This window comes from Oryctolagus cuniculus, chromosome 11, assembly GCF_051225735.1.
Source record: "Oryctolagus cuniculus isolate XC-2025 breed Fujian yellow rabbit chromosome 11, ASM5122573v1, whole genome shotgun sequence".
In the NCBI taxonomy this organism is placed as follows: Eukaryota; Metazoa; Chordata; class Mammalia; order Lagomorpha; family Leporidae; genus Oryctolagus; species Oryctolagus cuniculus.
Genome location: NC_142877.1, coordinates 18,500,634 through 18,523,739, shown reverse-complemented (window position 1 = coordinate 18,523,739; position 23,106 = coordinate 18,500,634). Strand labels below are relative to the sequence as shown.

Genomic DNA, 23,106 nt, shown 5'->3' with positions numbered 1-23,106 from the left:
GATGGAAACTTTAAGAGCATCAGTGACTTATGCAAAAGTCACATGAGTTCAAAGAGCAGGGAACTGCATCAAGAGGCTTCATTTCTAGTTAATTCTATGAACCTTCTATGTGTTGCTCAATAGGAGTGTTCAACATCATGGTTCCCTGTTTTTTTTTGTTTTGTTTTGTGCAACCAGTGATCAAAATTCTAGGGAAGTTGGGGTAGGACAAGTGGGGGACGGGGGAAAGAAAAAGAAGCAAAATGTGCTCAGTTCAGTTTGGAGAAGAGGAGAGGAAGCTGGAAGCAGGTGGAGAAAAAGTGAGGAAGGCGGAAGCATCACAAGGAAGGAAGTGGGACCGCATGTGAGAGGTGAGTGGGGAAACTGGGACCCAACAGAAGGGCCTGGGGGCAGGGGAAAGCAGGATGGAGGGCCTTGGGAAGAACTGAGGACCAGTGTCTCTGGGGACGTGGAAAAGCAGCTGGTAGCAGTGTTCACGGATGCTCCACTGAAAAAAGCACTACTGGGGCTCAGGGACCAACGCTGGCGTCTCAGTGTGGGTGATGGTCTCAGATTAAGGTGTGCTCTCTCCGGGAGTCACACCATTCTTGTGATGGAGAAACCGGCCAGCCGGCGCCGCAGCTCACTAGGCTAATCCTCCGCCTAGCGGCGCCGGCACACCAGGTTCTAGTCCCTGTCAGGGCGCCGGATTCTGTCCCAGTTGCCCCTCTTCCAGGCCAGCTCTCTGCTGTGGCCAGGGAGTGTAGTGGAGGATGGCCCAGGTGCTTGGGCCCTGCACCCCATGGGAGACCAGGAAAAGCACCGGGCTCCTGGCTCCTGCCATCGGATCAGCGCAGTGCGCCGGCCGCAGTGCGCCGGCCGCGGCGGCCATTGGAGGGTGAACCAACGGCAAAGGAAGACCTTTCTCTCTGTCTCTCTCTCTCACTGTCCACTCTACCTGTAAAAAAAAAAAAAAAAAAAAAAGAAACCAGCCAACAGGTGTGTGCACTCCAGAGCCCACCCTGGGCCTTGACAAGCCCAGCGTCCGCACCACCAGCTGATTCTGCTCCCCCTGCCACCCCTAGAGGCGGTGGCAAGCCCCAAGTTCTCCCAAGGAGGGTCAGGACAGGCTATGTGAGCAAGTCTGCCTCTCGAGGCGTTGACAAAATAAATGCCCACATTTTAAATGCTTGCATTCTACAATTTTCTGATTATAAAATCAATACAGACTTATTTGAAAAGAACTTGGAATCTGCTGGTATACATACATACTTTCTTTCCCAGTGAATCAAAGGATTTATTATCACTGGACTCATCTGGGAGGATCATAGATGGGGAGCAAGCGTTTTTGATAGTGTCTCTGTACTTGTTTGTGCTATTTTGAGTTGAGAACCAGGGTCATGTGGCCCTGTGTGTGTGCGTGTGTGTGTGTGTGTGTTTGTGTATGTTTCAAAAAGAAACTGATGGCCGGTGCTCTGGCTCACTTGGTTACGCTCTGGCTCACTTGGTTAATCTTCCGCCTGTGGCACTGGCATCCCATATGGGCGGCGGATTCTAGTCCCGGTTACTCCTCTTCCAGGCCAGCTCTCTGCTGTGGCCCAGGAGGGCAGTGGAGGATGGCCCAAGTGCTTGGGCCCTGCATCCCATGGGAGACCAGAAGAAGCAGCTGGCTGTTGGCTTTGTATCAGCACAGCACCGGCCATGGCGGCCATTTGGGGAGTGAACCAATGGAAGGAAAACCTTTCTTTCTGTCTCTCTCTCTCTCTCACTGTCTGTAACTCTACCTGTCAAATAAATATATATATTAAAAAAAGAAAAAAAAAACTGAGATGTGGAATGTGAGATTTGGGGCCACATTTTTTGCCTTGTTTTGTTGTCATCTACCTACTTCTCTATATTGAGAACAAGAGGAAAGACCTAAGTTAATCATAATCAACTTTAAATAATTTGAAAAGAAAAAAATTAAACTCAACAGCAACCATACCATCCAGACATGAACACTGTTATCATTTTAGTGCGTGTCCTTGGGGCTTAAATAATGAGGATGATGCTCTATCTAAACTCTAAATTGTTTTGTATTTGTCTTTAGTTTTTACTCTATATCATGCATACTTTCACTTATCATTAAATAGTCTTCAGAAGCTAATAGCTATGTAAATGCCTTTCTAGAACATAATTTGTCAAGTCTATAAAAGCTCATGTTCACTGAGTGCCTCGCAGGTACTCCTGCCCTGCACAGCTTCCGTGGTGAGGATTAGGTGGGAAGACACACACACAGCGCTTAGCCCCTTGACAGATGTGCAACCCCATGGATTGGTGCCAGAGGCACTGGGCTTAAGCACCTGACCTCCAGATGTAGCATGATTTCATCAGCCAACATTTTGCAGATTGTTTATATTTGTCCCACTTTGTTACTGCTGCATAATGATGTGAGGAACATCTTTGTCCATAAATCTTTATGTTTCAGAATATGTCCATAGAGAACACTCTTCGTGAAAGAACTGTTTGACTCATAGGAACAAAAAGTTTTAAGGCTCTCGATACATTTCCCTAAGTGACCCACTTAACACTTTCACAACAGGGCTTGAGAGAGTGAAAAATAGATCTCATATTTTTACTTTTTGTTTTACTTTATTACAGTTGAAGTGACTTTCCATTTTTTAGCCATTTGCTTTTCTTACTAGCTAATTCAGTTTCACAATAACTCACCTTATTGACAATAATAAATTTGATGTTCCTTTGACATAGGGATGATAAATCTCTTGTAAAATCAACATGTTAGAACAGCAATTTTGTCTAGTGGTTAAGAATCCGGTTAGGATGCCCACATCCCACAGAGTGTCTAGTTTCAAGCTTCCACTCTGGCACCTTCCTGCCAATTGAGACCCTAGGGAGCAGCAGAGATGGCTCAAGTGGTTGGGTCCTGCCACCCACATGGGAGACCTGCATTGAGTTCCCATCTTGACTTCAACCTCCCACCATTGCAAGCATTTGGGAAACGAACAAATCCACCGAGAAGCACTCTCTCTCCCTCTCAAATAAACAAAGGGTTTTTTTGTTGTTGTTGTTTTGTTTAAATCAACATTTTCTGGAGACCTGAGTGAACTGGTATTTTCTAGAATGCAGGTGCACTGTTTCAGTGAGGGTCCCGCAAGGAAACAGATGGTGGAGTAAATGTGCATAATCAAGAAGTGTTCGTTAAAAGGAATGTTTACAAGAGTGTGCACCTCAAAGGACTGATGCGCCTTCCTGGCCCTCCCAACAGTGAGGCACCACTGTCTCTCCTCAGCTTTCAGGAGGAGCAAGGAGCTGCAGGGGCAGGAAGAAGGCAGCCACGGTTGAGGAGAGGACCACTGGGCGGCTCAGGAGCTGTGCCAGATGGCCGCAGCCAACCTTTGGAAGGGGGTGTCCTCTTCTCTCTGTTATCTCTTCCTCCACAGGGAAGGGGGCAATGCCAGGCCATCTCCCTTGAGACTAGCGGTAAAGCGATAGACTCCCAGAGGGAGCCTCAAATTAGCGGAGAAGGAAGCCACTGACCCCTTATTTAGTGCAACAAAGTCATCCATCCATACAGACAGGCTCCCAGGGCCAGAGTGCTCTATCTCATTGGCTTGGCCTCGTCTGTGCATTGCCTTCCTTTGGGGCCCTCGAAGGGTGGGTGGGACTCAGTTCTTCAGTGTCGTCTGTAGTAAAATCCTCGGGGAGGGCCAGTCCCCCATCTCGGCATGCCCCTCGAGTCACCTCCAAATGTCATCCATCTCCGATCACAGAGACCCCAAGGGGCTGGCGCAGCAACTCCACCTGCTCTGAACCTGCTCCTCCTGGTGGGCCAGAGGCTCCTGTGCGTCTGCAGAGGGAGCCTGCCAGAAATCACCACACTTCACCCCAGGCGTCTGTACCCCGTCTCTTCTGCATGCTGAAAGGCAGCCCTGTGGAATAACAAGGGCTCGCACTTGGTGGGTCTTAACAATCCAGCGATGGAGACACTGAGTTTAGTCCCATTTTACAGATGAGAAAACAGGGTCCAAACAGGTTAGAACTTGCTCCCATTCATCCTGGTGACGTGTGAGGGACAGCTAGACCCCAAATCCTCCACACGTGGCCGTTGTAGTGCCTCACTCCAGAGACAACCGTAGGACTGCATCCACGCTTGGCCTCAAGCCATTTCAAAACTCTGATTTTAAAAACCCTCCTCTGTTAAAAAACAAAGTGACTTCTAAAAAGGCACTCATGGCCGGCACCGCAGCTCAATAGGCTAATCCTCCACCTGCAGCACCGGCATACAGGGTTCTACTCCTGGTCAGGCACTGGATTCTGTCCCGGTTACCCCTCTTCCAGTCCAACTCTCTGCTGTGGCCCGGGAAGGCAGTGGAGGATGGCCCAAGTCCTTGGGTCCTGCACCCGCATGGGAGACCAGGAGAAGCACCTGGCTCCTGGCTTCGGATCAGCGCAGTGCACTGGCTGGAGCGCGTTGGCCGCAGCAGCCATTGGAGGGTGAACCAACGGTAAAGACCTTTCTCTCTCTCTCTCTCTCCCTCTCTCTCACTGTCCACTCTGCCTGTCAAAAATAAATAAATAAATAAAAATTAAAAAAAAATAAAAAGGCACTCATGTTATTACTGCCCCCAAGATGTTGTCAAGGCCATAAGCACTGCCTGTGTTTCCCCCATCGTCACGTGACTGTCATTTGTCAGTCTCTGCTCACATGTCGGCTCCTGCAAGAGGGCCCCTCTGGTGACCCCATGGGAAAGGGAAAGACCTTCACTTCCCTGCTCTAACATGCGCTCGCTCACTCCTTATCCTATTTGTCTTAACAGCCCTTAACACTACCTGGCCCCACTATATGAGCGAGTCTCTCTGTGTGTGTACTGTGAATGTAGTCTGTGCATGTAGTCTGTATGCAGCATATGACACGTGTGTGCATGTAGAGGAGGTATAGGTGGTGTGCATGCAGCATGCATATTGTACATAGTATATGTGTAACATGGAATGCATGTAATAGGTGTTTAGTCTTGTGGTATGTGTATGTAGTGTGTGTGATGCTTGCGGAGTTTGTGCAACATGTGTATGTAGCATGTGTAGAAGGTGTGTAGAATATTGTGTGGAGTGTATGCAGCATGTATGTACTGTCTGTGTGTGTCATGTGTGCATACATGTACATATTTCAGTTGTAATGTCTGACTTCTCACTACTTGTTGAGCTCCAGGAAAGCAGAGACTTTGCCTGGGTTAGCCTGCAGTGTCCACAGCACTTCTAAAGACACCGCGCCTCTAGGAGGTCCTGAGCAAATATTTGAGAAGTAAACAAATAAATAATGAATGGAGAGTGAATATGAAACTAATTGTATGGTACTTGGCATACACTAGCCACTAAATATTATTTATAAAATTGATTTTATCTCAATCTGAATCCCAAGTGACTTATCATAAGAGTTCAGATGAAATTAAAAATTTTTAGACTTATCCTAAGCAAAAGACAGGAATTGATATATGGAGGATGAAGAAGTAGAAATATTCCAGGAACTTTTTGCAATGAGTTATAATTGAGTACAAACTTCAGTTATGAGCATCCTAGTAGCCAAGGCAAGGAGGTAAGCCAGATGAGACACTGCAGTTCTGTCATCTGCAGAAAGCAACACACTGTCACCCAACTCTGATGTCTCGTCGAGTGCCTCGGTGAGCAGAAAGGGATTATATGCGCCCGCCCCCGCCTGCTGGGCCAGACACCCCGAGGCTGCCATGCAATCTCCTGGCAGGACTGGCAGGACCAGGACCGACCTACAAACATGGCAATGTCCTCAAGAGTGCAAGGAGCTGCAGGGAGCAATCCCTTGGGAATCAGGAACTGGGGAAACAAGAAACACCACAACCGAAACAAGCGCCCAAAGACGGGCACCCTCGCCCCCCACGGAGACCGCGGACCGCTCAGACCAGAAGGCCCAGGAGGAGGGTGTGTGTGTGCGAATACTTAGTGCAGAAGATGAGAGGCAGCCCCAAGCAGCAGAGATGCTGCCCAGGTGTCCGGCTCTAGGAGGGGCCACAGTGCCATGGGAAGGAGCTTGGGAGCCCACCAAGCCTGGACTGCAATCTGCCGCTCACTCATCAGAGGGTCACTTGGCAGAGGGTCCCCTCTGGCTGACCCGTGCAGCCTAGTGGCTCTGAACGCAGCTCTGGAGTCCAGCTGCCAGCCTTGGACTCCTAGCTCACACCACAGTGCCCCTGGCCAAGCACATTTTTTGTTCCTGCCTTGATTTTCTCATCTAAAAAATGAGGGCAGGGATAAAACTACATCTATGACTACAGTAAGGACGACATGTGATCAGCCGTAGAAAACCTTTGAGGCAGCGCCCAGCATCTGGGAAGTGCACAGTAGGTGCTACTCTTGATTCTGTAGTAGCCTGGTGAGGCCAAAGAGCACGGGAATACCCCGCCCCTTCCTAACATCCAGGGTTTGCAGCCCTTTCCTGGGGAAAGTCAGACTCAGAGTTGGGAGGGTGGGAGCGGGGCTCCCCCTGCAAACCTGGAAAGTGTTCTCCGGGGGGTAGTCCGACGAAGAAGGCCCAGGCCCAGGCTCTTCCTTGGGTGTAGTCAGGGGAGGGGGTGCGCCGGGCAATGGCTGGCCGGTGCCTGCCCCCCAGGGAGTCACTGGAGCCGAAATAGGAAGCCCTGGCTGGGATTTACAGTAACTCCTCAGCCCCTGACCACATTGTCTTGTCTGTGGTGTATTTATTTTGGGGACAAGCACTGAAGTCATTGCTGCCCGGAAGTGCTCCAGGCAGGCCCGCCTCGCCTCTGCTTTCCCAGGAGAGCCCCGGGGTGAGGGAGCCAGACCCGGAGGCAGGCTCAGAGGGGCCTGAGGCTGGCAGGGCCAACCGCAGGAGTGAGAGCAGGCCCAGGCTCTGAGAGGCACCTCGGGCAGGAAGCTGGGAGGAAGAGGCAGAGGGAGGGGCCGCCCCGTGCGGCCTACCCCTGCTCTGCTATGCTCTCACTTTCTTTTTCCTCCAAGCGTTGCCTTCCCAGCCATTAGGGCTCCTGTTTCTCCATTTCTTATAACTCGGTGGCAGGGAGGAGTGCGGTCTTCATAGCCTCTGCCTTGCCTGGATGAGCAAACCTGAAATCCCAGGCCGGGACAGGCCTCTGCCAGCCACCCCTGCACCTGCGATGCCTGCGATCCCGACACCTGGCCGGCAGCAGGCGCTGAGCTGTAAGGGAGGCAGACCTCCCCCTCTGCTGTGATGGGAGACCAGACTCCTCCAAGACTGCTCACCAGGAGGTCGCCCTGACCACAGCCCCCTCCTCTGGTCCTGGCTTGTACCATTCTTTCTCTTTAAAGAAAATCTTACACAAAACCCTACTTTATCACATAGAGGTGTTTTGGGGTTTTTTATTTGTTGGTTTGTTTGGGTTTTTGTTGTTGTTGTTTTAACAATTTTTATTTATTTGAGAGGTAGAGTTACAGAGAGAGGCAGAGGCAGAGAGAGAAATCTTTCATTCTCTGGTTCACTCCCTAGATGGCCTCAATGGCCAGAGCTAAGTCGATCTAAAGTCAGGACCCAGGAGCTTCTTCCCCCAAACACTTGGGCCATCTTCCACTGCTTTCCCAGACCACAGCAGAGAGCTGGATTGGAAGAGGAACAGCCGGGGTACAAACCGGCACCCACATGGGATTCCGGCGCTGCAGGCGGAGGCTTAGCCTACTATGCCACAGCGCCAGCCCCATAAAGCTTTTATGAAGGCAAATGTGCACCTGCAGCCACATGTGCATTCCATCTTCCATACCCTTCTTTCAAGCCCAACTCCACAGAAACCCTTAGGAAGAGCTGCCATAGACAGTTGTGCAGCTTATACACTGCACAACCCTAAGAGATGCAGTTCACATTGCAGACTATGAGGATGGCTCTTCCTAGAGTTGTCCAGCGTAAAAGCAAACATGGTGGCTTCACTGTTAGAGCTTCAGGAAGCAGGGTTTTAAAACCACTGGACTGATGTTTGCCAGACTGGCTTGGAGAGCAGACACTCCTCTACCATGTTAGCATTCATGGGGAACCTCTCTGACTCTTACTAGAATGTGAATTCATAAGGGCTCCACCCACTAATGTTCCTTGGGGTATCTGCACATTCACTGGACACAAAGGCTTTGCAAAGCCCAGGTTTAAAGGAGAGAGTTGAGAAACAAGAGTTGTGGTGTAGCAGGTAAAGCTATCACCTTCAATGCCAGCATCCTATGGAGGCACCAGTTGGGGTCCCAGCTGCTCCACTTCCGATCCAGCTCCCTGCTGATGCACTTGGGAAAGCAGCGGAAGATGGCCTAAGTGCTTGGGCTCATGCACCCACAGGAGAAAAACTAGAATTTCCTGGCTCCTGGGCCGAGCCCCAGCTGTTGTGGCCATCTGGAGAGTGAATCAGCAGATGAAAAATTCTCTCTCCCTCTCTCTACGTGTGTGTATGTGTGTGTGTGTGTGTGTTGCCCTCTTTCTCTGTAATTCTGACTTCCAAACAAATAATTAAATAAAATTTTAAAGAGGAGAGTATTAGAGAGTTTGGGGCACTGTTTAAGACAGGAAAGGGATACTAAGGCCCAGGGTCTTCCTGTGTCTAACTATTCACCCAGAAGGGCCAATATCTCGCCTGTCTGTAGCTGGTGCTTCCCTAGGGGCCAGGAATTGGGCTCTCAGCCATTTTGACTTTCCCAGAAGATGCCTGTCATTGTCATTAAACCCACAAAGAAAGGGAACTCGGATCTATGCCACAGCTACTTTGAACCGCAATGGCATTAGCAGTGGGATCAACACCATCTCATTTCTCGACCCAATTACCCTCCAGCTCGTTAGTACCGCATTTTGCAAATAAATAAGGTGAGGCTGAGAACAACTAAGCATAGCTCCTAAAATGAGAGAGCAATCAGGAGGCAAATCAGGGATCCAAACCCAGGTCTGTGCAGGCCCAAAGCCTCTCCCACCTGTAGAGCAGGCAGCCAACTCCTTTGAGGAGTTTACCAAAGTACACATTCCACCCAAAATCTGAGCTTCTAGGAGGCAGCACCAGCAATGTCAATCTAATCCTTCCAGGGAATTCTGAATGATAACCTGGTTTGGAAACTAATGTCTGGGAAGGCAACTTGGTATTTGGTAGTAGAGAAACTATCTCACATAGACGGCTGATTGTGCCTTTCATGACACATTCTCCTCTACTTTGGGGGATGTCTTCTGTCTCCCATCCTGGAAGGCCCAATTCTAACAACCTCCTCCAGGAAGCCTTCTGGGACTGCTTGTCCAGCATATGGCCTCTCCTCTGTTTCCTGCAAAGATCTCCTTGAGTCTCTATAGACAGACTGTCTGCATGTTTCTCCCTCTCTTGGACCTGAAACTCCTCCTGGACAAAACTGGAGTCTCGCACGTTAGTCTCTCTTCGCTCTCACAATCATGAAGGACTCAGACCACTGGAAAGAGGCCTAGGCATGAGCCAAAGCATTAACTGACTTGGGCTGGATGGACTGAGCAGGGCCCTGCGCTAAACGTGTCCTTCCGTGAGACATCGGCGGACCCCTGGAAATCCCCAGCTGTCTCACGTTTCCTTGCCTTTCATCACCCAAATTCTTTCACCAGAAAAAAAAAAAAAAAAAAAAAAAAAAAAACTCTCTCTCCAACACATCCACCGGGTGAATTTTTCCTTCTACACTAACCATCATTTCCTTCACCAAATCATTCCTACCCAAGAGAGTGTGAATTAAGACCTGCCTCAGCAAAGCCTCTGACGGCACGGGACCCACCAAGGTATCATGCATTCTCTCTCTCTCTCTCTATTTTTAAATAGCCATTATATTGGTCTGGGCACTGATTTTTTTCTTTTATTTTTCTTTAAAATTTATTTACTTGAAAGGCAGAGAAACAGAGAGAGAAGGAGGGAGAGAAGGAGAGAGAGAGAGAGAAAGAGAATGCATCTTCCATCTGCTGGTTCACTCTCCAAATGACTACAATGGCTGCGGCTGGGCCAATCCGAAGCCAGGAGCCAGGAGCTCCATCCAGGTCTCCCTTCCAGGTGCAGGGACTCAAGGACTTGGGCCATCCTGCATTGCTTTCCCAGGTGTGTTAGCAAGGAGCTGGATTGGAAGTGGAACAGCCAGGACTCGAACCAGCACCCATATGGGATGCCGGCACTGCAGGCGGAGCCCTCGTATTGTAAATTTTCTTATGTGCCTTCCCCACTGGGCCACGGGGTTCCAGAGGATAGAACTGTGTCTTATTCACATTGTTTTTCTATGAACTTAGCCTGAGCACAGGCACATATCAGAAGCTTGTATGAAGAATGAGTGAAAAAATGGAGAAAGAATTTGGTACAGGATCTGGGTGACATCTTACTAGATGGGTCAGTCTCTCTCCCAATGTCAGTGTCACTATTAGGACATGAGTTGAAGGTGGCCATCCCACCACCAGGATCTGGGCTAGGCAGACTTTCCTGGGATTCAGCAGGTGGTTCTGCATGGAAAAAAAGAATACCCTGAAAATCAGCTGCCTCTCTGCCCTTCAGAGGCTTGGTGACCTTCAGCCTGCTGTCCAACACTTAGGACAAGGCCAGGAACGTGGTAGACTGCCCAAGCAACTTTATTTCCCTCCCTCCCTCCCTCCCTTCCTTCCTTCATCATAATACATGCTCCTGGGGCCGGCGCTGTGGCACAGTGGGTTAATGCCCTGGCCTGGAGTGCCGGCATCCCATATGGGTGCAGGTTCTAGCCTCGGCTGCTCCACTTCAGATCCAGCTCTCTGCTATGGCCTGGGATAGCAGAAGATGGCCCAAGTCCTTGGGCCCCTGCACCCGTGTGGGAGACCCAGAAGAAGCTCCTGGCTCCTGGCTTTGGATTGGCACAATTCTGGCCATTGCGACCATCTTGGGAGTGAACCCACAGATAGAAGACCTCCCTCTCTCTTGCTCTGTCTCTCCTCTCTCTGTATAACTCTGACTTTCAAATAAATAATTAAATCTTAAAAAAAAATACATGCTCTTGCCTATTGGAGCAATTCCCTGATTTAGAACCAGGGGTACCACAAGAATCCCTCTCCAAGCCACTGTACAACAAAACAGTGGCCTGGCACAGAACTGCTCACCCTGCCATCCCAGCCCCTGGCTTCCCCTCCCAAGTGCCACAGGCACCAGAACAACGTCCACCAAGGTTGCAGGGGCTCCGTCGGCACATTCAGATCCAAATCACAAGAGTCAATATCCTTCCCCAGTTTTGTCCATAATTACTAACAAATGCAGCAAACACTCCAAAACTTGCTTTTCTAGTACTTTTTAGAGGACCTTTAGTCACAGAATTTTTATTAGCTCTTTTTTTTTTTCACCATTTAACAAATGAGTAAATCCCTACAAATTGAAGCCAGACGCGTCTGTGCGGCTATCAAGAGCCGCTGTATTTTTATCGGGCTTGTTTTTCTTTCTGCAGTCTCCTGGGCTCTCCAGTCATGGGTTCCATGTTTCCGTGCTGGTGGGAAAGCCAGGAGAGTCTGGTGTGTCGCACAGCATGATCTCGACGCTCCACCAGGGCCAAGTGGCCTAAATAAAACCTTAGGATCTTCTTTGTTAGGGAATGTATGAGAGATGTATAAAGCTCCATCCCATTTTCATGTTCTCAGTTGCATTTACCATCCTGTGCCTGTAATGAAGCTCTGATAGATGTTGTAATTGTGAAACTGGCACAATTGCATATCACATTAAAGTAAATGGTAGGATGAGGCCTGGATGGCACCTACCATACACCTTCTTGCTCTCAAGGGTCCACCAGGCCAGGTCTTTTTTAATGGTGTCTCCAAGCTTTTACATAATCAGTCTATCCCAGGCCAGCCACAAGCTCCTGGCCTCTGCCTCGGTGGGCAGAGTCACAGCACTTACTCAAGTTGGCACCACACCTACCTGCTTGCTGATCAGACCCAACAAGATGCCATCAGTGCCATCCCAGCTGAGAGAGGAGAAAAATCAATATTCCTAAGTGGAAAATGACCCAACACGTTGCTGAAAAAGTTACTTCCATTTATATCTTTGTTGCTAACTAGGCACTCCCTCGGGCAATAAAATGGCAAAGTGGGCAAAGAGCAGAAGCAGCAGCAGCCAGATCCGCCTCCTTCTCTTAGCCTCACAACCCCAGAAACCCAGCTCGCCTCTCCAGTTCATTAGTATTTACTTATTTGATTTTCTGAAGCTTGCCCTTTGTGGTTAAAAAATCATTTCAGGCCACAGGCACAAAAGAGTAACAGTTCATTAAAATACATAACACAGAGCTGAGATGACTACCACCTCCAACTTAGAGACGTCTACACAAGCCTTTGGACAGACCTATCCCCTCCACTCACCAGCACGGGATGGGGAGGCCAGGGACACAGCAGGAAGAACTAAACAGGAGAAGTCTTCCACCTGCAGAGTAGAAATGCTAGCAGCCACACCCTGGCTAGGGGAACACACAATAGTAGCAAAACCTATCTCAAAAGCATGGAAGGTTCTTCTTGGCTTTGAAGTCAATGTTGGGGCTACTGAGAATCTGGAAGTCTGGTTGAGAATCTACAAACCCAAGCAAAGGAGCTCGGCACTATCAACATGAGTGACACTTGCGCCAAGCCGGAGCCTGCCACCAAGGGTTAAACAGAGGCAGAAGGGCTCAAAATAAGAAATATCCTCCAGAGAATGAGGATCGTCCATTAAGGGAAATGGGAGGACATGCTCCATCCCTGGCAGAGTGTAAGCAGCGATGGAGCCCTACTATATTCCAGGAACTTCACAAAGTTCCCAATGAACCAGAACACTCGGGTCACTCAGGTCACTGTCCTGAGCAGATGAGACACCGTTCAATCTAACACTAGCTCCCATGGTACTCTCAGCGTGCAAACTTCTTAGATCTTTTCATACGGCAGTTAACCATGCCTACTGTGTCATTTCACTGCCCTCTGTCTTTCCCACTGAATAATGTATCTTTGAAATCATTCCATATCAGTGCATGAAGAGTGACCGCAATTATTAGCATCTAAAATTTATCATATTTTGGCCGGCGCCACAGCTCACTTGGCTAATCCTCCGCCTGCGGCGCCGGTACCCCGGGTTCTAGTCCTGGTCGCTCCTCTTCCAGTCCAGCTCTCCGCTATGGCCCGGGAGTACAGTAGAGGATGGCCCAAGTGCTTGGGCCCTGCACCTGCATGGGAAACCAAGAGGAAGTACCTGGCTCCTGGCTTCGGATTGGTGCAGCGCGCCGGCCGTGGCGGCCATTTTGGGGGGTGAACCAATGGAAAAGGAAGACCTTTCTCTCTGTCTCTCTTTCTCTGTCTAACTCTGCTTGTCAAAAAAAATAAAATAAAAAATTAAAAAATGTATGATATTTTAATTTTAACCATCTCCCAATTATATGCATTGAGGTTATTTCCAGTGATCTATCATCACAAACATTAATTCAATAAGCAATTTTTCTCTCTACGCTACATAAAAGTAAGTCTTTAGGTCACTTTTTTAGAAACAGAGTTGCTGAGTCAAAGAGACCATATGTATGGAATGCTGATGGACACAATGCCTTCCTCAGGGGTTGTACCTTTACTGAATGTTCTTATGAACAGAATAGTGACATGGTGTCACCACACGCTGACTGCTAGCTGTGGTTCTTTGGCTGTCAGTGGCCCCTTCTGATAGAAGTCTCTCAAGACCATGAGCTCACACAGTGCATGGGGCTGTACCCACAGGTGCTGCATAGATCCCCTTCCTGGAAGTCTCTGAATGCATTCTGAGTCTGAGCTCAAGAGGACAAAGCTCAAAGAGGGAATCTCTCCAAAGTGCACCTTCCACTTTCCCACTTACTTTGTAGGATCTGTCTCTTCTTGAGCTTGTTCTTACCCAGAATATCCATTCCTTTCTCTTCCTCAGATGCAACCCTAGACTCACCCACTAGACAAATGCAGCTGAGCACACTGCACCAGCATCCCTACAGATCTACACATGCAATGCTTCATTCTTACTTTTTTCTCATTCTAGTGACTGCAGCCTTCTAAAGAAGGTGCATGAGGGCCTGGTGTTGTGGCACAACAGATAAAGCCACCACCTACGATTCCAGCATCCCATAAGGGCACCAGTTCAAGTCCTGGCTGTTCCACTTCTGATCCAGCTCCCTGCTAATGTGCCTGAGAAAGCAGCAAACAATGGCCCAAGTCTTTGGGCCCCTGCACCCACATGAGAGACCAAGATGACACTCCTGGCTCCTGGATCTTCTCCCTGGCACAGCCCTGGCTGTTGTGGCTGAGAGTGAACCAGCAGATGGAGGACTCCCTCTCTCTCTTTCTCTCTCTCTTTCTCCCTCCCTCCCTCACTCCCTCCCTCTCTCTCTCTTTCTCCTCCTCCTCCTTCTTTTTCTCCTTAATTCTGCCTTTCAAATAAATAAATCTTTTAAAAAGGAGATATGTGCCATCTAATAGAAGGTTTATGTCTTGCTGAGCAGTTGATACATTTGCATATATAATACGAATATTGGCCAGAAATAAAATTGGAGGTGGGGAAAGCCAAATATTCCTGCACTATCAAACCAGAGGAATTTAGAGATTTCAAGAGCATGAAGGAGAAGACAGGGAGGTGCAAAAGAGGAAAGAAATGAAAGAGCCAACGTGACACCAGGAGCCTGACGATTGTGTTGCCTGGGAGAGAGCCCAGCGAGGATTCCCCAGAGGTCCCAGGGCCCAGGTACATTTTGAACAAGGAGATTAGCTAGTGCTCCCTGTGAAGCAGCAGTTTGTGATGTTCTAATGTAAGCATTATCTTGATACTTCCCCGTAAGATATTTCTAAAGGCCACCAAACTTACAAATGCTCAGGAAAATCAGATTGTATGTGTGTGTATCAAAGCATATCTAGTCATAGACATGACCTATGACATAGATTATAAACTGCTGTTTCAGAGGTGGAACCCAGAGCCCAAGTAACCACATTAATATAAGTCCATGAGGATTCCCAGGTCTTAACAAGGGCCTCCTTTGATCTAGGGGTCCAGAGGCTGCAGCTTTCACCCACTTTCAGAGCAGTATCACACTGTGCATCTCTCCATGAGGGCTGGCCAAGATATCAAATCCTACCACCACAACTCTTTTGTCTGGTAGCATACAGCTTTCTCCCTTACTTCACTCAGGTCTCTACTCCAGTATCTCCTGGTCACAAAGTCCCTCCCTGACCACTAACTACAATCATACCCCTTGCCCCTTCTTTTCTACCCCAACTCTGCTTTATTTCTCATCACCTGGTGTTGTACATTTGTTTTTCTTACTGTTTCTTGCACACACCCCAAAATATAAGCCCAAGAGAAATTTCTCTCTCTTACTTCTTTATCCACACTAAGAACTAAGTCTGGCACATAGTAGGTGTTCCATGAATATTTGTAAAATCCACTATGTAGGCAAAGAATGGTCAGAGTAGTTGGAAGAGAAAACATTAAGGCATTTGGATATTGTTTAAAACTCATCAGATTAAAATTTTAAGTGTCTCAATGGAGCTGAGAAAACAACTATTTTATAAGGAACAGAGTGAAATTAATGTTTGATGGTTTAATTTATGAAAAAAGTCCCGTTATTCTCATGTTCCACAGACTAACAGCAATCACAGACTTTGGTACATAGAAAGATTTTATGAATTGCACATCTTCTAGCAGCATATGACTGCCCATTGTGAAAGGAGGGCATGAGTCCTGCTCCAGATAACTATGAACATTCATGAATAACTGTGACCAAGATGCTGTTACCAAGCCAAACTTAGCAGTAGGAATTAGGCATGTGTCGCTGAGGTCAGCAGCTGGCTCTCCCGTCTGCTGTTTTGTATCAGCCCAGACAACTTACACTCCTCCAGCGATGATACAAACTGTGCTATTACTTTTTTTTCCAGCTGCAGAAGTGCAGAACATGTGGTGGTTCACAGGGACAAAGAATAGAGCCCTGAGCTTAATCCAAGAGCTGCGTGCATTCCCATCAAGACTAAGCCACTCGCCACTGTCCCACACAGAAGAGCAGGGGGGACAATGCAGCCTTCGGAAATCACACTCACGAAACCAAAGGGAAGAGAAGGTCATCGGCAATTCAGGGTGGCAGAATCTCTGGTCCAAATGTCCAGGGTCACCCAGAGAGGAGCAAGGAACTGACCAACCGTGTCAAAACATAATAGGCAAACTTCCTAAACTACCTAAGTAGTTTAGGAAACTACATAGCCTAAGTTACTTGAGAATTGTTCTCTTAGGGGTCACTGATGCCATGGGAATAAATAGTGTAGATGGAAAAGCTATCGTAGAAACCCAACCCAACACATAGATGTTCTCCTTAGAAGGATAGCAATAAAGTCAGGATCACATTCCTTGATGGCAAGTATTGGCATTCTGGCACTGTTTAAGTGAATTTGACACATATCTGTTCAAATAAATTAACACTCATTTTGATTGACTTTTTGGCAGGAATAAACAGGTTGTCATGCCAATTTATGAGCTGACCTACAAGATCCCTTCTGAAAATAATAAAATATAAAAGCCATGCAAAGTACTTCATTATATTCTCACACCAAATTGAAAGCAATCAGCTTGTTCTTTTCCCTTTCTTTCTAATCACCTAAAATCCTATGGCCTATTACATGCTCTGTAATACAAATGTGCTACTGATAGCAATTGTAGGAGGAGAAAGAAACGAAAAGGAAATGGGTCAGGGGCAGAGAGGAGATGCATTTTACAATTTATCAAGGGAAGAGAATGACACCTCATTTTCTATATTAAGAAGTACTAGAAATAAATCAATCAACCATTCACTTATTCTCTCTGAACATCCAATATTATAACATGTATCTTCCCATACTTCCACGCTATCTTCTATGTGAATAGAATTGAAATTAAAAAAATAATCAATGGAAAAAATTTGAACATGAGAAGTTTGATATTTCTCCTATCTTTTCTAGTAAATTCTTTATTTTCTGTTTTTTATTGAGATTGAGCCTATAAACAATAAAATCTTAAATATATATGACTTAAAAATATATTGAATATCAATGAATTTTTGCCTATGTACAAATGACTACCAAGGCCCATAGGTTCAGGGAGTTTACTCAGACTTATTTTTGGCAATTTTACCACAGAGGTAAACATTTTGTGGCTTCTTTCTTCATTTAATTTTCCTCATTATTGAAATTCATGTACTAGAAGCATGTATTATGTTCTTTTGCATCTGTCTTTATTAGTTCAATGTGACCCTTCTAAGATTCTTCTGTGTTGCTGTATGTATCATTGGTTTATTGGTTTTTATTGCTGTGTAGTACTCCATTATAGGAAGATGTCACAGTTTGATTATCCATTTTCCTGCTGATGAGCATTGGGTAAGTTTTTGACTATTATAAAATAGATGCCATGAACATTCTTGTAACATCTTTTTGTGGACATATAGACTCATTTCTCTTGGGAATAACACTTCTAGGTCACAGGTTAGGCAGCTAACTAAGTTAATTAGAAACTACCAAATAATTCTCCAAGGTGGCTGGCATTATGGTTAAGCCACCGCCTGCGACACTGGCATCCCATATGAGGGCTTGCTGGAGCCCTGGCTGCTCCACTTCCGATCCAGCTCCCTGCTGATGGCCTGGGAAAGCAGTGGAAGATGGCCCAGGTACTTGGGCCCCAGCACCCACATGGGCGATCCAGATGAAGCTCCTGGTTTCAGCCTGACCCAGCCCTGGCCATTGCAGCCATTTGGAGAGTGAGCCAGCAGTTGGAAGATCTCTCTTTCTCTGTTTCTCTCCTTTTCTCTCTGTAACTCTGCCTTTCAAATAAATAAATCTTAAAAAAAACTAAATAAATAAAAAATGTTCTCCAGGGTGGCTCCTAGTCGCTCTTAAAATGACCACATTTTTAACTAAATACAACGCACAAGAACATTTCCTGTTCCGCCCCCTCCTGTGAATAGTTTGTGGCTGTACAGATGTTGAGGGCTAGCAGGGTACCACTAGAGAACACAGGCTTTGGAATAAGCTTCAAATAAACTTCAAATCCCGGTCCCCCCACTTATTACTTTGTGGACTTCAAGCAAGATATTATTTTTAACCACAATGGCTCTGTGCAAAATAGCTCCGTGGTGCCTACTGATTCTATAGGTTCATTGTGAGGCTGAAACGGGGTGATAAAAGCATGAAAATGTCTAGCACAGGTTTGGCACAAGGCAAGCCCTGATAAAAGCGAATCCCCCTCTCCTCTCACTCTCTGAGCTTACCAACACCTTCCCCTTCTATTAGGCCTTTGGGTCCTGCAGAATGGTCCCTATCTGTGTCTCTACCTCCTCCTCTCACCCCCACCCGAACCCCAGGCAGTGAGGAGGCAGTAAGTCTGGAAGACAAAACCCTGGGAGCAGAAGGTCAAGTGCCGAGTGAGGATGAGGCCCGGCCCTTCCCCGGCAGAAGGCAAAACTCCCTTTACAGTAGGACCCAGATGGAACTGATTTGTTCAGAGCCATCTTATTCCTGAGTGTGATATTTGTCCACATCATAAAACCACAGGCTACAATGTGTCTGACATTATACCAAGTGATATAACCCTTCCTAATGATATTATAATAAATCCCAAATGAGGCAGCCATCACTGGGCAGCCATTTCAAAGTGTTCCTGAAATAGTTTTTACAGAACAAGGAGTCTGCGTGCCAAATGCAGACGCTCACATGAGGCCGGAGGAGTCAGCTCAGGCACACACATGAACACAACTGTGGCTTTGCTCTTGGCTGGGAACTTTTTATATTAATCTATTGACTTTTATGAAAATCAAAATGTTTCCCTTTTTTTATTTTTTATATGAAGGATGAAATTGGACATTTTTCTAAGTGCAATAAAATGTCCCCCAGGGTGCTTTTTTATTATTCTTCTTTAAATCAGCAGTTTCTGCGCCTCTTCATTAGTAAAAGCCCATGACCTCTTCCCTCGGCTTCACCTCCCTCGGTGTGCAAAGACAGCTGACCACATTTCCTGCCATCCTGGCAGTGGTTTGTTTGGCTCTGCTTTTCTGCTAACATGCATAGGTGTGCTTCTGGGATGTCACATGATCTGGTTCCACAAGAGTGGGGCACTGCTGACTCAGGAAGTGGTGAACTTCTTGTAGGACAAAGGCACAGCCCTTTCTGCCCTTAAAGGTAAGAAACACGAGGAGTCGTGCGTCTCTTCAGTGGAGCTGGAGGCACCATCCTGTTGGCCTTGGAATCAATGGCATCTGGAGCAAGGAGTATCTATTCCCCTCACTCACACAATGGCAAAATCCCACCACTGCCATAACCACCATTACCGCCTCCGTGACCAAACTCACGGCAACACAATTGGGTCGGTCGGTCGGTGTCTCTCTCTCTCTCTCTCTCCTCCCCACAAATTATCCTCCAGCCCTCTCCACTGCAGGGGGTCATCTACTACCATCATCTTCCCAACACCACCCTTCCCTTCCTTTCTCTTATACCGTGTGGTTCCAACATTGGGCCAAAGTCTGGGCCCAAGATTTAGGCATGTTTGTTTCACCGACTGGGAAGGATGGCTATTTTTGAATTCTCTCACTGGGACCACAGATTGAACTGGGTAAGCCTAAAACTGCTAGAGATCACTTACTGCCACCATAGATAAAAGAGCTTTCTTCAACGGAAATACACACAGAAGGCATCAGGACAGAGAGCAGGAAAGCAGAGGAGCCTGATAAAGCGATTGCACCCTCTGACTCGGTGGGGCCTGTATTTTCAGGGATTTCAGACTGCTTCGTTTAAACTGGGTTGGGTTTCTTTCCCTTGAAAAAGAAGCAATTCTGACCCAAACAAGAATCCTTGTCACCTGGTCTGTGTTACCCACCTTGCCCCCAGATTCCTTCATTCCATATCAAAGCGTCAGCTGGTAAGCCAGAGAGTATACGTGGTTATACGGAATTTAATTAACATGGCTCCGTGCCATCCACGTAAGACGCCTTGTGGCAAGACGGCCAAACGGACTTTGAAGAACAGGAATGTCTCATGCGAGGGTTCCTAATCCAGTGCCTGTGGACTCCAAGTGTTTTGCAGCTGGAGCTCAGCAGGTCTTTGAACAGAGATGGCAGAAAATGCTCATGTTTATTTTCACCAACCTCTAACTGGAAATTAGCATTTCTTCTATTAGGAATGCAGACGACCCGTCACAATAGCATGGGTAATTTTGTGGCTGTGTGGTCAGTAGAAATCAGAGATTTCACAGCACATTACATTTGTTGCATAAATGCATACATCACTTACACTCATCACTACTTTGATGTTATATGGATTTTCTGGCCAGTCACCATGTTGTGTTATTTAATACATGATTAATTAAGAAGTGCCCTAGAAACATGTAACACATGAACAGAAATACTAATAATTACATACATTTGAATTTTAAATACATGCATAGTTATATTTATAATGTATGTAAATAAATAAATGAAATTCCCAAATCATGTTATAAATTTAAAATAATATCAATTAGTATACCCCCTCAAAATACAGCAGGACAAAATAATTCTAAAGTTTGTTTTAAAAAATATACAAGTGAGGGCTGGTGCTGTGGCATAGTGGGTAAAGCCACTGCCTGTAACTCCAGAATCCCATGTGGGCTCCAGTTCGAGTAACACTGCTCCACTTCTGATCCAGGTCCCTGCTAATGGCCTGGGAAAGCAGTGGAGGATGGCCCAGGTGCTTGGGCTCCTGCTACCCATGTGGGAAACCAGGATGAATCTCCTGGCTCCTGGCTTCGGCCTGGCCCAGCCCTGACCATTGAGGCCATCTGGGGAGCAAACCAGAATGGAAGCATGTTCTCTCTCACTCTCTCTCACTCGTGCTCTCTCTCTCTCTCTCTGTAACTCTGATGTTCAAATAAATAAATAAATCTTTTTTTAAAAGAATATACAAGTGTTTCCATGGCTCAGTAGGCTAATCCTCTTGCCTGCAGCACCAGTACCCCAGGTTCCAGTCCCAGTTAGGGCACTGGATTCTGTCCCGGCTGCCCCTCTTCCAGTCCAGCTCTCTGCTGTGGCCCAGGAAGGCAGTGGAGGATGGCCCAAGTGCTTGGGCCCTGCACCCCATGGGAGACCAGGAGAAGCACCTGGCTCGTGGCTTCGGATAGGCGCAGCGCACAGCGTGCCAGCCGTGGCAGCCATTTGGGGGGTGAACCAACGGAGGGAGGACTTTTCTCTCTGTCTCTCTCTCTCACTGTCTAATTCTGCCTGTCAAAAAAAAAAGTGTTTTTAAGTAAAAATTTTAAAAATTAATCAAAAAATGGGCTCATACTTTATGCTAACAACCACAGCATATGGTAAAGCCATAGTAATTGACATAATACAAACAAGGATAAGAATCAACAAGTGCTTCAACAAAATGCACTACCTAGAAATATTTTAGTATATAAAATGATAGATGATAAAATTAATGTGGCATAATGGGTTCTGCCTGCAATGCTGGCATCCCATATGGATGTCGATTCAAGTCCTGGTTTCTTCACTTCCAATCCAGCTCCCTGCTAATGCACCTGGGAAAGCAGCAGATGGTTCAAGTACTTGAAACCCTGTACAAATGTGGGAGGCCTGGATGAAGCTCCTGGCGTTAGTTTGGCCCAGCCCTGGCTATTGAGGCCATTTGTGGAGTAAGCCAGCAGATGGAAGATCTGCCCCCTATCTATCTATCTATCTATCTCTCTCTCTCTCTCTCTCATGCTTTCTCTCTGTAACTCTGTCTTCCAAATTAAAAAAAAATCTTTAAAAAAATTAACATCACAAATAAGTGGGGACTTAAAACATATTTTTTTTGACAGGCAGAGTTAGACTATGAGAGAGAGACAGAGAGAAAGGTCTTCCTTTTTCCATTGGTTCACCCCCCCAAATGGCTGCTACAGCTGGCGCTGCACGGATCCGAAGCCAGGAGCCAGGTGCTTCCTCCTGGTCTCCCGGGCAGTGCAGGGCCCATGCACTTGGGCCATCCTCCACTGCCTTCCCGGGCCACAGCAGAGAGCTGGACTGGAAGAGGGGCAACCGGGACAGAATCTGGCGCCCCAACCAGGACCAGAACCCGGGGTACCGGCGCCACAGGTGGAGGATTAGCCTAGTGAAGCCAAGGCACTGGCCTAAAAATATATTTCTATAAATAATACCAGAACAATTAGTTATATAGAAACCATACAGTCTAATAAACTTAAGATTAGTTATATTTTTATTGTGTTGTAAGAAAGTCATTAAAATGTTTTTTTAAAAATGCAGATCTGGGTGGGCATTGTGGCCCAGCAGGTTAATCTGCTCCTTTGGGTGCCCAAATTCCACATCAGAGGCTTTGGGATCAATTCCCACCTCTGCTTCCTATCCAGCTGCCTGTTAATGTGCCTGAGAGGCAGCAAATGATGGTCTACGTACTTGGGTTTCCACCATCCACATGGGAGACCTGGATGGAGTCTTAGCCCCCGGCTTCAGCCTGGCCCAGCCCTTGTTGTTACAGGCATTTGAGAACTGAATTAGCAACTGGAAAATCAATCCATCAATCTCTTTCCCCCTCTCCCTCTCCCTCTCTCTCCGCCCCCCTCTCCCTCTCCCTCTCCCTCTCCCTCTCCCTCTCCCTCTCCCTCCTCCTTCCCACCCGCCCTCCCTCCCTGCCCATCCCTCTCTGCTGTCACTCTTTCAAATAAATAAATATTTTTAAAAAATACAGATAAAGGTACAGGTGAAGAAAAGGTCAGCAAGTATTAGATAATGAAAGACTTTCCTAAGAACATAGAAGTAGAAAGGAAGATTGTCCACATTAAAATGCAAATTTCCTGAATATTACAAAACGCCATACACGAAAGTACTTGATATTTTCTTTAAAAGTCATTCCTCCAAAAGACTCTTTTGACCCCTGAGTATTGGGCAATTGCTCCTCTATAAAACTCTCCATGCCTGTAATTAATGCCCAGTGTCTCTTGCCCTGACAGATCACAAGCGTCCTGATGACAGGCAAAATACTTGTCATGTTCCCTGCTATGATTCCATGCAGCCCAGAGCCAGTTCATAATTCAGTCCAAAAATAATTTTTATTGAATGAATAAAATTTAAAAGGCGATGACAAATTGGGAAAAATAAGTTTAGCAAGCACAAAGACTAACATAGTACAAA

General features: G+C 46.9%; 2 long non-coding RNA genes across 2 annotated transcripts in view; one reads left to right on the top strand and one right to left on the bottom strand.

Annotated features, from left to right (window-relative positions):
* Positions 1-23,106, bottom strand: part of LOC108176599 (uncharacterized) — a 218,218-nt gene that overhangs the window by 8,027 nt on the left and 187,085 nt on the right. The window lies entirely within an intron of this gene.
* On the top strand, positions 69-14,397 carry LOC149123362 (uncharacterized). The gene is made up of 2 exons (XR_016217095.1): positions 69-350; positions 13,980-14,397. It is a non-coding gene; the product is annotated as an uncharacterized LOC149123362 (long non-coding RNA).